General features: G+C 44.5%; 1 protein-coding gene across 1 annotated transcript in view; it reads right to left on the minus strand.

The window, feature by feature from the left end:
* LOC119450089 (probable G-protein coupled receptor No18) overlaps nt 1-14,449 on the minus strand; it is a 113,418-nt gene that overhangs the window by 77,663 nt on the left and 21,306 nt on the right. The window lies entirely within an intron of this gene.

Raw genomic sequence — 14,449 nt, forward strand, 5'->3', positions numbered from 1 at the left:
AATGTCATGGGCGGCTATATCCTTGTTCTAGGTGCAGCAGTACAGAAGTCGCTCGCGGGATCATCGTTTTGCCGCAGTGCGGTTGCCAACTATACGACGTTCATCCGCCTAAAACTACCGGGCAGTAAAGTCTTGTCGAGATGAAGAAAGGAGGTTTCAAGTGTCTTTCGGCGTCCTGCGATGGATGCTATAAGCCTTTGGGGAAGGGTACGGCGGTAGTTATTATGCGGGTAACGAGACGTCGGTTAAGTGCGAACGATGCTAGGATGATTTTACGACGTGTACCAACTCTACTGCCAGTTTGTTCTGTTACCGTATATTGCGAACAGCGTTCAGGGAGTCCCTGGTGGGGCGATGTATGGAGTTCTCAGAAATACATATAGCTGCAAAGCAGATCTTATCTACGTACGACATTACTATAATGTTGCCAATATAGGGCACGTTGTGAGACCGTAAACGACCGACGTTTCTCGGGTTCTTGTTGCTACTGAAATCACGATGCTTAGCGCCTCCGTCTGGGTCCTTGATTGATATTTGGTTGTCGAGAAGCTGCACGTTGATACACAAAAGATGCAACTTCGAATGATGCAAAAAAGAAACTTCAAAACATGATCCTCCACGGGCGCATCATTAAAATTTTATCATCACTTAGGGTGGATTTCTCCAGCCCTACGTTTACGGCAATCATCTCGCTACGCGTACACCGCCTTCAACTTGATTGCTACGCTTTACCACTATATGGTTTCGTAAATAAACCTATACCATTCAACTGCGTAATAATGAATGCATATTGCAAAATCTTTTGGAAAATAATATAATATCACATGTCAATTTGGCAACTTGAAAACCATTATTGCAACGCTTCCCTGAAGCCTGTATGCGAACACATATATTGCACACTTTTACGTGCTGTTGATTTATTTTGAATGTCGCATTGCGTATATGAAATAACCTGTTGAGTTGAAACCTTTTTATATTTTTGAGATCAGTGGCAATGCACGAAAGACTAACCCCTACTTCACGGCAGTCTACTTTTTCATTAGTAGCTCATTACGTCAGGGCCACAATGTAACTAGCCTTGAATGCTTTATCTTCCTCCGGTTTCTTTCAAAATTAAATGTCTCCTTTCTCTGCGTAACTATAACAGTAGCTGCACGTTATATAAAACGTTTTGTTCTTTAATTTTCGTGCAACTTGTAAATATAACCTTCATACAGTGGACTGGCATTTTGAACTTTCTCAACTTAGACTCTCATTGCACGCAGCACGTATCTCACTCGGCTCCTTTAATAATGAATCACCTCATGACGCCTGCCGACAACGGTAGAAAGAAGAAAAAAGCAGAACCAATGGACTGCGTGAACGCGACAACGCAAACAAAGCGCCAGCCGACACTGGCTTGACGCAGCTGAAATGTCTTATCTCAGGCTGGCATGGATGTTCGACCTTTGTTATTGGCACCATGTAGACGGGTCCGGGATATTGAACCATACATACGGCGAACGACCGTGCGAGAGACCCCGACGCGTGGATTGTGCAGGGAAACGGCAGTCGGCTGGCTTTATTGGCAGGCATGGCACCACCTCGCCTCGCACTTCCTCCACACGTCGTTTCTCAGTGCGAGGCGAGTTCTCCGCATTTTCGCCAGCCAGATCCTGGGGAAGGCGGCGAATGAAAGACCTGTTCCTCAGGCGCCCAATGCTGCCGTGGAAATATGCGGCCTAATAACTGACACTTCTTTTATTGTTCTCGGCGCGCGTGGTTCCGCGCATTACGTGGACGCAGTGTTATAACATTCCCAGGGACCCCCCAATGGCTATAGCAATAGGGCTGCGTTGTGCATATTAACAATTTGCTGTAGAGGATCTCCTAGTACATTCATTGAAGGTATACTGACAACCCTAGTTGACCACATTGACAACAGTTGACAACCACTTACAGCTGTTTCCTGAGCAGGTAAATCATTTGGAATGTTTTTCGTATCACTTAAATGTATTTTTACGGAATCTGACATTCATTTACTGAGAATTCTATATTTTTAACAACAAATACGTGAAACTTCGCGTATTTGTATTCACGTATTCAGTTACTCAGTCACCCGGTTCAGCTTACATCTAAACTGCTTTTCACTAAAATTGTGCTCCGTACTGCAAAAATAAGGTTAGTGTCAGTTAATCAGACGCCGCTTACACAGAGCGCTCCCGACGCCGGTGCCGTGCCGACTGGTAGGTAGTAGTGAAATATACTTAAGCTACTATAGGCTAGCATGAGCTCTCCGTGCGTCCATTTTGCAAGTTTATGTAAACAGCCTACAAACCACTCCTCACAATTAAATAAATACATGCAGATTCCAAGCTGTGTGGAAATCGAATTACCCACCGACCTCCACCTAAAGCTTTACTATCTTTTGCGAATTGACGCAATTTGCTTCATCATCATTGTCATCAGCCTATTTATGTCCACTGCAGGACGAAGGCCTCTCCCTGTGATCTCCCCTTACCCTGTCTTGCGCTAGATGATTCCAACTAGCGCCTGCAAATTTCCTAACTTCATCACCCCACCTAGTTTTCCGCCGTCCTCGACTGCGCTTCCCTTCTCTTAGTATCCATTCTGTGACTCTAATGGTCCACCGGTTATCCATCCTACGCATTACATGGCCTGCCCAGCTCCATTTCTTCCGCTTAATGTCAACTAGAATTCTAGGATTAAAGATATGGGGCAGAAACTTGGAGGTTAACAAAGAAGCTCGAGAACAAGTTAAGGACTGCACAAAGAGCGATGGAACGGAAAATGTTAGGCCTAACATTAAGAGACAGGAAGAGAGCGGTGTGGACCAGAGAATGAACGGGGATAGCCGATGTTCTAGTTGGCAATTTACTTAGACTTTTCTAAAGCCTTTGATCGCGTGCCTGATGAACAAATAATGACCAAACTTTCTAACCGCATGACTTCATCTACTAGTCGCGTCCTGGATCCACTGCTTCCTTACTAACCACTAACAGTTCACTCTGGTCGGACACTGTGCCTCCACATTCAGCGAGGTGTTATCAGGAGTACCACAAGGTTTTGCCCTCAGACCGCTCTTTTTTAATCGTCATCAATAATTTTCTTTCTGGTTTTTCATCAACAATCTTGCTCTTTGCGGATGACTGCGTGTTGTATCGCCGCACAACTTCAAGCAATGATTAGCTGCTGCTGCTACAGCACGACCTGAAGACCATCGAAACATGGTGCACACAGTGTATCACGCAGCTTAACGTACAAAGTGAAGTCCATGTGTGTATAGCTGAAGCACACTGGCATCTCGTATCTTTAATCCTAGAATTATATTCCAGTTCAGCAGGCTGAAATGAAAAGCGGGCAGGTCAGAAAGAAAACATTTTGATTGCTCTCACCGCTGTGAAAAGCTGGAACCGATTTGCAGTTCTTAATGTTCAGCTTCTGTAATGACTTTCATTTTCTTGGCCCGAGAAGGGGGTAGGGAAATTTGAGTAATAAAATGTTTTTAGCATGATAGGTGTGTTGCCCAAAAAGCAATGTCAGTTTTCAAAAGGTTATTAGTTTCGTATTCTTTTCCTACGTGAAATGTGAACAGGAATCATACAGGTTACCTTTTGTGAAAATTAGGGGTCTATAATGTTTTCTGTTCATTTGCTTTTGCACTCCTTGGACCTATCACAAATACAGAGTGTGCCCGAATTCGCTCTCTTGTCACGCAAACGTGTTATGACTGCTGGAGTGTGTTGGAGTATGACGTGGCGTATGAAAAGTACTGTGTGTATGTCTGACTTCGTTACTAATAATTTTCAATACTGCGTATCTTCGTACATAAAATGCGTTTTTATGAGCTTTTTCTTCGGGCTCCCCAAACGATAAGGTTAAAGGACTGTTAGCAGCAAAAATTCCGAGCAGACGTTCACAGCCGTTTCTTGAAGTATTATTTTTTCTGTGGCATTTAAGAGTTTGTCATAGGAAAACATTCGTTTGTAAAACTGATGAATACTGCTCTGGAGGAAGTTATGCTCATGTATGACAAGCACCTTCCCGAGACATGTTTACAAAATGCTTGCACCGGAAATTTCGCTTATCACCATACCGCCTTTCAGATGTTTTCAAAAGTATTCGCATATCTTCTGACGACTTAAGGTGAGGGAAATAAAATGAAAAACAAGAAACGGATCTACATGGAAGCGGTTTATGCTCAGTGTCAGATGTAGAGCGGCATTAGCTCGATGTGTATGCACGCTCATTACGCGCTGTGACATAGGCGAGCGACACTTCGGTTTAGGATCGGAGCATTCTCCAACGCATTTGAGCAACAAACTTAAGTATGGCGCGCGCAGGAAGTTCGCTATCCTAATTAGGTGCTTCCAGTCGAGCCACTTTCTTCCGCGCAATTATTTACATAAGATTCCTTAAAGTCCACGAGTTCTAAAGAAGCCCCCAACAAGGCAAACAACGCACCGAACTAGATCGCGACTCTGTTGCTCCGCGTGACACATCTCTCAGAACCGCATAATATATGAGCCGGGCCGCTCCGAGTCTGAACATGTCGGCCGCGGCACGCTCCAACTGTCGAATTTCCCTGGCATGGGCCGGGCGAAGCGTGCACTCGCATTCCGCCTGCGTCTTCGTTTCTGCAGTCGCTCAAGGTGGCGCCGATGGAACGATTTTTCGAAGTGCCTCGATTCCTAGCTTGCCTGAAGGAAGCTCGAGAAAGCTTGAACGGTGTTTGGTTAGCGTCAAGGAAAGAGACGCACGAAACATTCAGGCTGAGTTGTCAGCCTGATGCTGGCAGCCTTGCAACGCCCACCGTGTTTGAAACCTATATTGCTCGGATAAAGTTCTCGCCTTCTCTGTCGGGCCGCTGCGCTTCTGCTCCCAAGTTCTGTCGAGCAGGCTACGGCCTCCAACGCTGTTATTTCACGATTTGATATTGTCACAGCAATGACTCTAACAGGGAGGCCGATTCACTCTCTGTTGTGTATTGGTTGATTAATTGCTTTGTGGTAATGATTGCTGGAGGAAAGATGACTCTATAGACATAAATTGGCTTGGCGAACGTTAAGAAGGGGTTCCTTAAGAGGTCATCTCGTCAGGCACAAGCACCTCACACGCTGGGCGAGTCGAAGGTGTTATGGCTACGAACCATGAAGCCGCAGCGCGAGGTACAGACTCCTGTAAAGCTGTTGTGCCTTTCATGCGTAGTGCAGTGCCAAGTGCGCGTTTGCAACAGACTCTGTATAGTATGTTTCTTAAGCTTATAAATGGGAGGGAAACATTTTGTAGGGAGATTTCGCCATGTATTCGGGGCCTGCAAGTTTTGCAGAAACTAGCCCTTATTTGGTTTTCCCGTCATTTGATAATATTTGGCACTAAGTGGATGTTTAACGCTCCATATGTCCGACAATAAAGACGCAAATATCTCAGCTAGTCAGGGCAGTCCCTTTACTTGCCTGCAGTTTTGTTCCCAAAGCACGCCCAATATATCTGTTTCCAGTTCCGCTAGTATCCATGTTTGGTGACAAAATACGAAGAAGTGATTGTTGTCAGTATATGTGGTTTTTGTTACTGTAGGTTCATTCGCATCAGCGACGCTTCTTCTTGCTTGGAAGAAACTACCTACTTCTTAATAGCTACTGTGTGATCTATATGGGGCAACATACGTACGTTTTTGTTTGTGCCGCATAGATACCACGGAACGCTGGTGCTGTTAAGATAAACCAGAATAATAAATCTAGTGAGTATTACCCATATTTGAAAAACACATTTTTGTTCATTCATATTTTAACCTTCACTATTCAAAATGCTGCACACAAAGCGCCCGTCCTCTTCACGGTAGGCCACTAACAACATCGGCAAGAGAGCGAATCTCTAATAACAGTTAGGCATAGCGAGAGCCAACATCCAACCGTGACACGAAGTCAGCCAAACGAAAACAACTACGCTGTAGCGAAGGAAACGGCAAATCGCGAAGGCACTCCATGACAGCGGCCAGAGAAAACCCCACTGCTTGATGAAGACTGACGAGTCATGGCAGGCAAGCACAGTTTGACACGACAAGCGACAAGGCGGGCACCGAGGAAGTGAGACCCCCGTCCCAACATTCTCGTGCGGCCATCCGTCAGCGGCAGCGTTTTCTCTCCCTTTTCTCTGGTCTCGCGAAAGCTCGTGGGTTTGACCTCAGCTCTAGATCCCCAATAATCTTGGGACGACGGGATCCGACGCGAACCAACAGTTGGCCCTCATTGCTCTCGCCAAGCGCACTACTGCCTTACTCGCTGGGCCGATAGGATGTCAGAGTATAAGCATGACGGACAACGGCCAATCTTTCGCGCGAGTCACCCCAACTCTCCGCGGCCTGTTTTACTCTTTGCTGCCTCTTTGGTCATTGGTTCATGCTCACTTTTACACCTCGAAAGTGTCTGCGTATGATGCGTAACTTTGTGGCTCCGGGTTACCGAAGAACTTCAAGCACCTCGGAAATGTCATGTCATGAAATGAAAGACCAAGCCATGAAAGAATCAAAGTTGCACGAGAGTGTGACTTGAAGCAATAGAAAACACAAAAGACGAAACAGGTCAGCGTTTAAAAGTGTCGTTCAAGAATAGCTTACTCTTCTGACGCAACCAAAGGAAGTGCAGCGAGTGCAGTGTTTAGTGGAAAACGGCGACGTGCAATGAGCAAGTGGGAAAGAGAAACTAGCAATGAACTATCACAATTTGAAATAGCAAAGCTTTACAAATTGTATGGGAACTTCGGTGGGAGACATGGGGCACATCATGTGAAACCCTTCGAAGGTATAGAGTCGCGAACTATGTGAAGGCCCCTGAGAGGTCTCTTCTTTTTTGTTAACTGCATGTAGTACAGATAGGCTGCCACCCTAACACCTTTATCAGTCCAACGGGCCAAACGTCTGTATCACATACACCAAAGGACAGCCACCCATGTATGTTATCTTAAAAAGTTGTGCTCTCTTTATTTATTTTATTTACTTTTGTCTGCGCCTGCCTATTTCTCTATTAACTTTATTTGCTATTGCAAGCGAAGATTCTAACCCATATTACGTCATTTGTTCCCTATCTACCTTAGCGCCGAAGGCCATCAATGCTTTGTCTTCGCCATCTCCCACAGCCCGCTATGCGAAAAACTCTAAAAAAACGAAGACGTTCACAATTTTTAATTAACGCTCTGCCTCACTAAAGCTTCGCTTCACATCGATTCCAACATGCGCGGTGGATCTGCATAATTTTTTAATTAACGCTCAGCCGTCACTTCCGAAAGTAATGTTTACAGTTATTGCCCTTTAACTACAACGTGCAACTATTTTAAATCTAAGTGAAATTACAGATGATGAGCGCTGTGTAGTGTGTTGAGTAGGATTATACTGCAAATGCAGGTTCAAAGTATATCGAGTCAATCCTGAAGGCTGTACAGCTTCGTTCTTGTTTTCTTCAAATGGCTGCTCTGACGGCATTGTTTCTTTAAATGATAACTCAGTGCAACGTATTTGCCATTGAAAGCGAATGATTGAAAATCGCTGATAGTTAGAAATTGAAAGTAAGATGTCAACGAATGCCAGAGAAACTGGAGCTCCTTTATTAAGCGCCAAAAGGGCATACAAGGAATTATATCCATGCGAGCTGGGTTAAGGCGTTCGTCTCCGAAAAAAAATAGAAATACACAAGGTAATAATTAAAAAAAGGCAATTCTCAACATAGGAAATGATACGAGTCAATTGCTGTCAGTTTTTTTTGAAGATACTTCAGGTTATATTGTGATTTCTTTGTGTGCAGTAAGAAAACTTCGGACAGGTAATATACTCCTTGGAGTGGACGTAACCCCTTGGCATGAACATTGCTAAACAGGCGTCGAACATGCAAGAGAGCAGTAAGCAAAAGGTTAGCACAGCAGGACGCCACAACAGCCATCCGCTTATTTCCAGCATTCCTCGCTCACAATAGCAGCTCGCTGCATGCTTTGCCTGCGAAACACCCGTCGCCGGCTTGGATGCGACACCGTTGCTCGCTAATAAAGAAACCGTCACTCTTGTTTAATAAGACACACTCTTAAGACAGGGCAAAAAGAAAGAGGGCAAGACCAAAGGGTGCTCGACATACGCATGAACAGGTTGACAGATTCTGTATCACTCTAATGGGAACCATGCGAGGCAGTGAAGGCAGTTTAAATTTAGATAAAGCAAAGGGCAAACTCTGAACCTTCACGTCCGGAATTCCATTGATTCCACAAGCACCAGCAGAAGCCTTGAGTGCCATGGAGTGTCCTCCATATAACAAGTCTTCCTGTGACTGAAACAAACCACGGGTCTTGTGCAGGAAATGTGGAAAGGCTTCAGCTTTCACGTGTAATCTTTCTGATACATTGGCGTGAATGGAAAATTAGAAACTGAACCGCCATTTGCAGCTGCCAGTATACAGCCACATTCGCTCTCGCTGCGATGTTGCAAGGTTATCCAGTGGTTTTCTTGAGTTGGACTTATAGCATCTTGATTTTTTCTTTGAAAACGCCCTTTCTTTGGACGGCGCTCTCGCCATCGGCTCTTTCGCAGTTAGACTCGCCGGCAACTGGTTATGTACCGGCACTGGTTAAGCCTAGTTATGTACTTCCTACTAGTCTAGTTTCAGCACGAAAGCCTTTGCGATTGGAAACTTGTATTTTTTGCAGCTGATGACCTGTACATAGCCTGTTGTTAGTCTGGCCTTAGAAAGTTTCGCAGGCACTCCCAAGCCGTCATTGGAAGCTTACGAACATCCTCCAAAAAGAAACCGTGGGTTCATTTCATTCGTTAAGTACTAAACCGGAATCAACATCCTGGAGGTTAAGGAGAAAGTCGGAAGGAGGCTATGGAATTTGCAACCGGTAATCACGAGAGAAATGATTGTTGTAAGATTAAGACGTCCGAAGACGGCAGTTCGAAGGAGCGCTTAAACAATGGTACCTGATGTTCTTGTTGAGATTGGGGAAAATAAATGGCGGTGGGCGGTTCATGCATTGGGTTGAACGAAAAGTCAGTTAACTATTTGGGAAATAAACTTTGCGCGAAGTGAAGCTGTTGTCTTCGCTGCATTGTTGGGGAGCGCAGGCTAGCTGTTGGCTGTTAGCAAAGCACCATTTCCTGAGAAGAAAACTGTCTTGACCCAGTGAATTACACTTGATGGCACATACGTACGTTGCCGCGCACGGCTCCAGTAGGTTAGGCAAGTACGTTGGTGGCTGTACGGAATTCGGAGCTCTGCACAGAACAACAATGTTGCCATGGTGAAAGAGTAAAGAAAATAGTGCACTCCTGTGATCCCAAACGCGTTGTTATTTTTTGTATGGTGTTGAAAAATCGCGAATTTTGGCTAAAGAAGCTTGTGAGATTGATATTTTACATTTCCCTTTCCTTCCTGAGAGAGTTTCACAACTCGACACTACTATAATCTGCTAGGCAGTGTAAAAGCAGGCAACCATCAAGTGAGAAGATATGCGCGTCTCGAAGGGCAGTTGCCACCAAGAGCGAATTTATTTTGCTCGCAAATATATATATATATATATATATATATATATATACTGGCAGCTCGATGGCCTCAGGCCGTCCCAATCCTCAAACATTTCACTCAGGGCCACTCTGTCGCTATACAATCTTGGTCCTCTTTTCGCACTCGTCTGAAGTAGTTTCAAAACGTCTCTTTGCAATTCTCGAGGGCCGTCAAGAAGTTTGTCTCGCTACTTGAAAGCAATCGAAAAGGGAAGAACTTTGAGTATTACTCAGTGAGAAACGAATGGCGTAGGTGTCCAGTGCTAAAATAAAAAGTACCCACCAGCCTGTTGCTTTCCCCCCCCCCCTTTTTTTTTTCTCATGTTAGGTTTCGGTTTCGAGGGTACTGGATTTTTTATACGCAATATTTGCTTCCGTGTTTACTATCATGAACAGGTGGAAATGTTTTTTTCTCTCTCTTTTTTGCTCGCTATTAGCTGTTTTTTTCGCTTGTCAGGGTTCTTTGATGGGTGGGAGAGGGGGGGAGGAAGGTATTTTGTCTTATAGGAGCATTGCTATCAGATTACTTGAGAGCAGTGAATGCTGTGCTCTGACAGGCAATAGTCGGCCGATGTTCTCCCAGTTTAAAAAACAAAAACAAAACGTACTTGCACTCGACTACTTAATCCTCGTGGTAATTTTTGCTAGAATTTGAGCAGTCAGCACTTAGGTAGGGTATACTATGGTTTGTCACCTAACTCACATGAGTGGACTATCGTATTATTAGACACGTGGAGCTTACTCAGTGGTGTAGTTTCTGCTTGTTTACTGTTTCAGAAAAAAGCAGAATCGCTAAAATAAAACGTATTACTTGTTAGACGTAAATCAGCCCCGAAGGCAATGAGTGAGGATTGTGCAGCATGCTACAGGTCAGTATGAGACGTTTTACCGAATTAACACTGAGTTAAGTTATAATAACAGTGCTAGCATTGAGTTGCGTTACACAGCTATCAAGATCATCATCATCAGCAGCAGCAGCAGCAGCAGCAGCCTATATTTATGTCCCCTGCAGGACGAAGGCCTCTCCCTGCGACCTCCAATTACCCCTGTCTTGCGCTAGCTCATTCCAACTTAACGTTAAGAGACAGGAAGAGAGTGGTGTGGATCAGAAAACAAACGGAGATATCCGATATGCTAGTTGACATTAAGCGGAAAAAGTGGAGCTGGGCAGACCATGTATGCCATAGGATGGATAAACAGTGGACCTATTAGGGTTACAGAATGGATACCAAAAGAATAAAAGCACAGTCGAGGACGGCTGAAACTAGGTGGAGTGATGAAGTTAGGAAATTCGCAGGCGCTATCAAGATATCGTGATTCAATTAGACAACTGAGAGGGGTGTAATAAGGTCTCTTTTTATAGGGTTTATACTGTATGCTCCTATTCAGTGATATTTTTTTTAAAGCAGGGGCATAGAGAAACCTTATAACGATTTCAACGCTCCTTTACGTGTGACTTAGTGTTGAAAGAATTAAGGCATACATTGTTTCTTTTCATTTTTTGCTGACTTTGATAGGAGAAGCAAACGACACAGCACGTCTAAAAGACTAGTCGATGTCGGCGTGCTTTCGGTTCAGATATAAATACATGAATGGCCAGACCTTTACTCTCTTTTGTCGGGTTTCCTTAAAGCAACACTTCATTTTACTGCGCGTTCTTGCGTTCAGAAAAAATCTTATCAATCGATAAGCTTCAGCGGCATTTTCACTTTGCATGACTGCACGTCCAGCGCGACACTCTACAAGTGTGACGGAGACCGTATCCGTATCAGCCAATCAACGCATACTGGAAGTAGTATTACCAAAAGTGTTCCATGTGTTAGCCCTTAAGGGAGGTAACAACCGTTATTAGAATGATTTAACATGGCCTGAAGCACGAGACGCTTCCACTGTCCACGCCACCAGTGACTTCTTTGTGGCTACTGTCTCATATGGAAGAGCATGAGATGCCTTCTGACAATGTGTAACGGTTGAATTGGTGCCTTTTTCAGTGCCAGCATATCATGTGATGGTGTTATCTCTCATCCATGTGCTCGTCATTATAATGACAGTTTTGCTTAGTTTAGAAACTTTTCAGAAGAAAACTGGCTGCAAAATGTAGAGGTCCTTCTAGGGCGTATAGATAATTGCAAATGAGATTAATAACAAAGGTCATATTTTTAAAACCAACGCGCAGCTCATTGTCACGCACGTGCAGATACCTCTTCTCAGAGTGTGCTTAGCAAAGAAAAAAAAATGCACTTCTGAAATAAATGGTGGCAGAGAGCCATGCTTTCAAGGAAGTTTGATCGTCTCAGCACTTTGTTGATATGCAATATGTAAACACAGGCGACCCACGGCCATTCGTTTCTCACAGCTTCAAACACTAAAGGCTTATTGAAGCTCGCGTGAACCGAAGGAGAGAGAATTCGAGAGAGGAAAGGTTCCGGAACCACTTGCGCTTCTCCGTGGCGTCAAACCCAGGCGCAGAACCATCATTCACTCTCACCCGTACGTGGTATGCACACACAAAGCGGGTTTAAAGGCGCGTGGAGCCGTGGCCTGTTGTGCAAACACGCAGCTTTCGAGAGGAGGCCGAACAAAGTCAGCGATATGAAGGCCAGAGGAAGCCGGAGAGGAGGAAAAGTCATTTGTCACTCTTCTATATAACAATGTCCCACGTGACTATCGGCGACATGTAGGCAAAAGCCTCCGTCTAATTACGTGCCGGCCTCACCACCGGGAGCCCCTGCCTGCGTGTTCCGGTTCTACTCTTTCAATAATGCTCCCCAAAACAAGTCAAGCTAAATAGAGAACAAAAGCAAAACAACCGAAACGAGTCGGGAGGCAAGAACTCTCGCCACAAGAATAGCACGATGGCTGGCGAATCCCCAATTTTTCTACCATTCTGGGCAAGTGACGAATCGCTGACAGGATAGCAGCGTCCAAGAAATGCAGAATAATTGCCACTTAAAACACATGATGTTTTTCTCCGAAATGGTTGAAGCAGTATTGGAAATAGGATCCTACATGAACTGAAACTATTTAGTAGCCTTTGTGTGGTGTTCATTGCGCTTCTTTCGGTCACCACATTTCTTAAAAATTTCAAGAACGAAATCTCCTTCAACGTGCCTTGCTACCGAATTCTGTTATTCGGCCCGTGCTTACAGCAAAATTCTCTGATGCATACAAAAAAGTGACATTATCTTCCGTCGATATGACATGTACCGCCGATTACATTGCTTGGCGCCTTCTAATTTCGGGCGTTTGCACCTTCCAGATTACTTAATTTTATGCGAGCGAGGCAAAGCTGCACATTTCTGCAAGCTACGTCACTATGCTTTCAGGTAAACGTTCAATGCGCGTCTTTCTTTCGTAAGTCCCAGTCGCCGAAGAATGTGCGAATTGGAGCGTTCTTTGGTCGAATGTCGCATATACTGTATATTTAAAGCGCATTCCACGCTTACATATTCCCCGATTAACTTTGCAGCATCTGGGTGCAAGACGGACTAGCTAAACAGTAAAGTTGAAGGTCGCCTCGGGGGAATCTTCGAGGACTCGACGTGTGGCCATCGTGAGGAACAGCCAACTACCTCACATACGGATACGCTTGAGTAATCACATAAGCTCTTAGGAGGCTTAATAGAACGCCTAATGAGCCGCGCGAACACATTCAGTGCCAACATGGCCGTCTTCCAACCAGGTTAGCGTTTCGTGCGCTAACCCTAATGCTGTGTAGCGCCTTCGAAGCGGGTAGAAGATGTCATTCATCAAGAAGAGATTAAGAGCGGTGCATGGACATTTAAGCTCGTATAGGAAGAGTCTACGAACTTGGTTTAAGCCCTAATGGAGGAAATCCGGGACTTAGCCCTCGCTTTGTTGACAGGCTGCTCCAACATTTTGCGGGTGCACAGAGCGTCTCCAAACGCTTAGTGCGATCGACTTAGAAGAGCTTGTCGGAAGCATACTCGTAGAGCAGTCATTCTAAGAAGCTGCTGCATGAGAATGCTCCACCAGAAGCCCAAGCGCTCTTTACTTACACGTTCACATACATTGCAGTATTCCATGCGAAGAACTATACAAGGTCAAGGGTTGAAAGTTACGTGAATAAGCAGCTAACAGGGGGCGCTACACATGCCCTATACGGTTAACTGTGGTGTACAAGTGGGTAATTAATTGGTGGCAATGGTGTTCCTCCGGTCTCTCATCTACATCTATTAAAATCTACATAAATTATATTTGCAATCGTATTTAAAATTGGTCATGGCTGGAACGTATAGACCTTTTTATAACCCGCGCTTCTTAGGAGTATTTCTCATAAACCGGCCAATATGAGATATATATATTTTTAATTATCTATGTCTAAATGGCAACCATCGGTGCAATTTCTCTTGTGTCAGGGATATAAATACAGCTAGTTCAGCCATGAGCTTAGCGTGAGCTATACCGTCATTCTACCGTCATTAGAATCATGTAACTTAACAGTACATGGTATTTATCGGTTTAAAAAAGTTATCAATCACAAGAAAAAAAAAGGAAAAAAAAACTTACAAGGCTGTGGCCCTTGGCGCAGGGCAAGTCGAGATGCGGTGGACGAGAAGTACAGCATTACGAGAAGTTCGTTCTTCCAAGTGTGTTTTTCATTTTTTTATGTCTTCCTAGTGTCTGTGTGCATCTTTTGAGGCGTATTCTATCATATTTGCAACATTGCAAAAAACATGTCGCAGTTTCGCGCGAAAGGCGAAGCATCGATTGTGATAGTAAATTAGTAGATAGCTGTACGAACTAAGTATATAGAGTAGTTTTATCGGCCGTATAAACTTGTAAACATTCGCTTAATAATTTAATCAGCAAGCACGGTGTCACGCGTGCACAGGTAAAAATGAATACATCTCGCTCAACAACCGCGGAAACTCGCTGTCGAAACGG

This window comes from Dermacentor silvarum, chromosome 4 (assembly GCF_013339745.2).
Source record: "Dermacentor silvarum isolate Dsil-2018 chromosome 4, BIME_Dsil_1.4, whole genome shotgun sequence".
NCBI lineage: Eukaryota > Metazoa > Arthropoda > Arachnida > Ixodida > Ixodidae > Dermacentor > Dermacentor silvarum.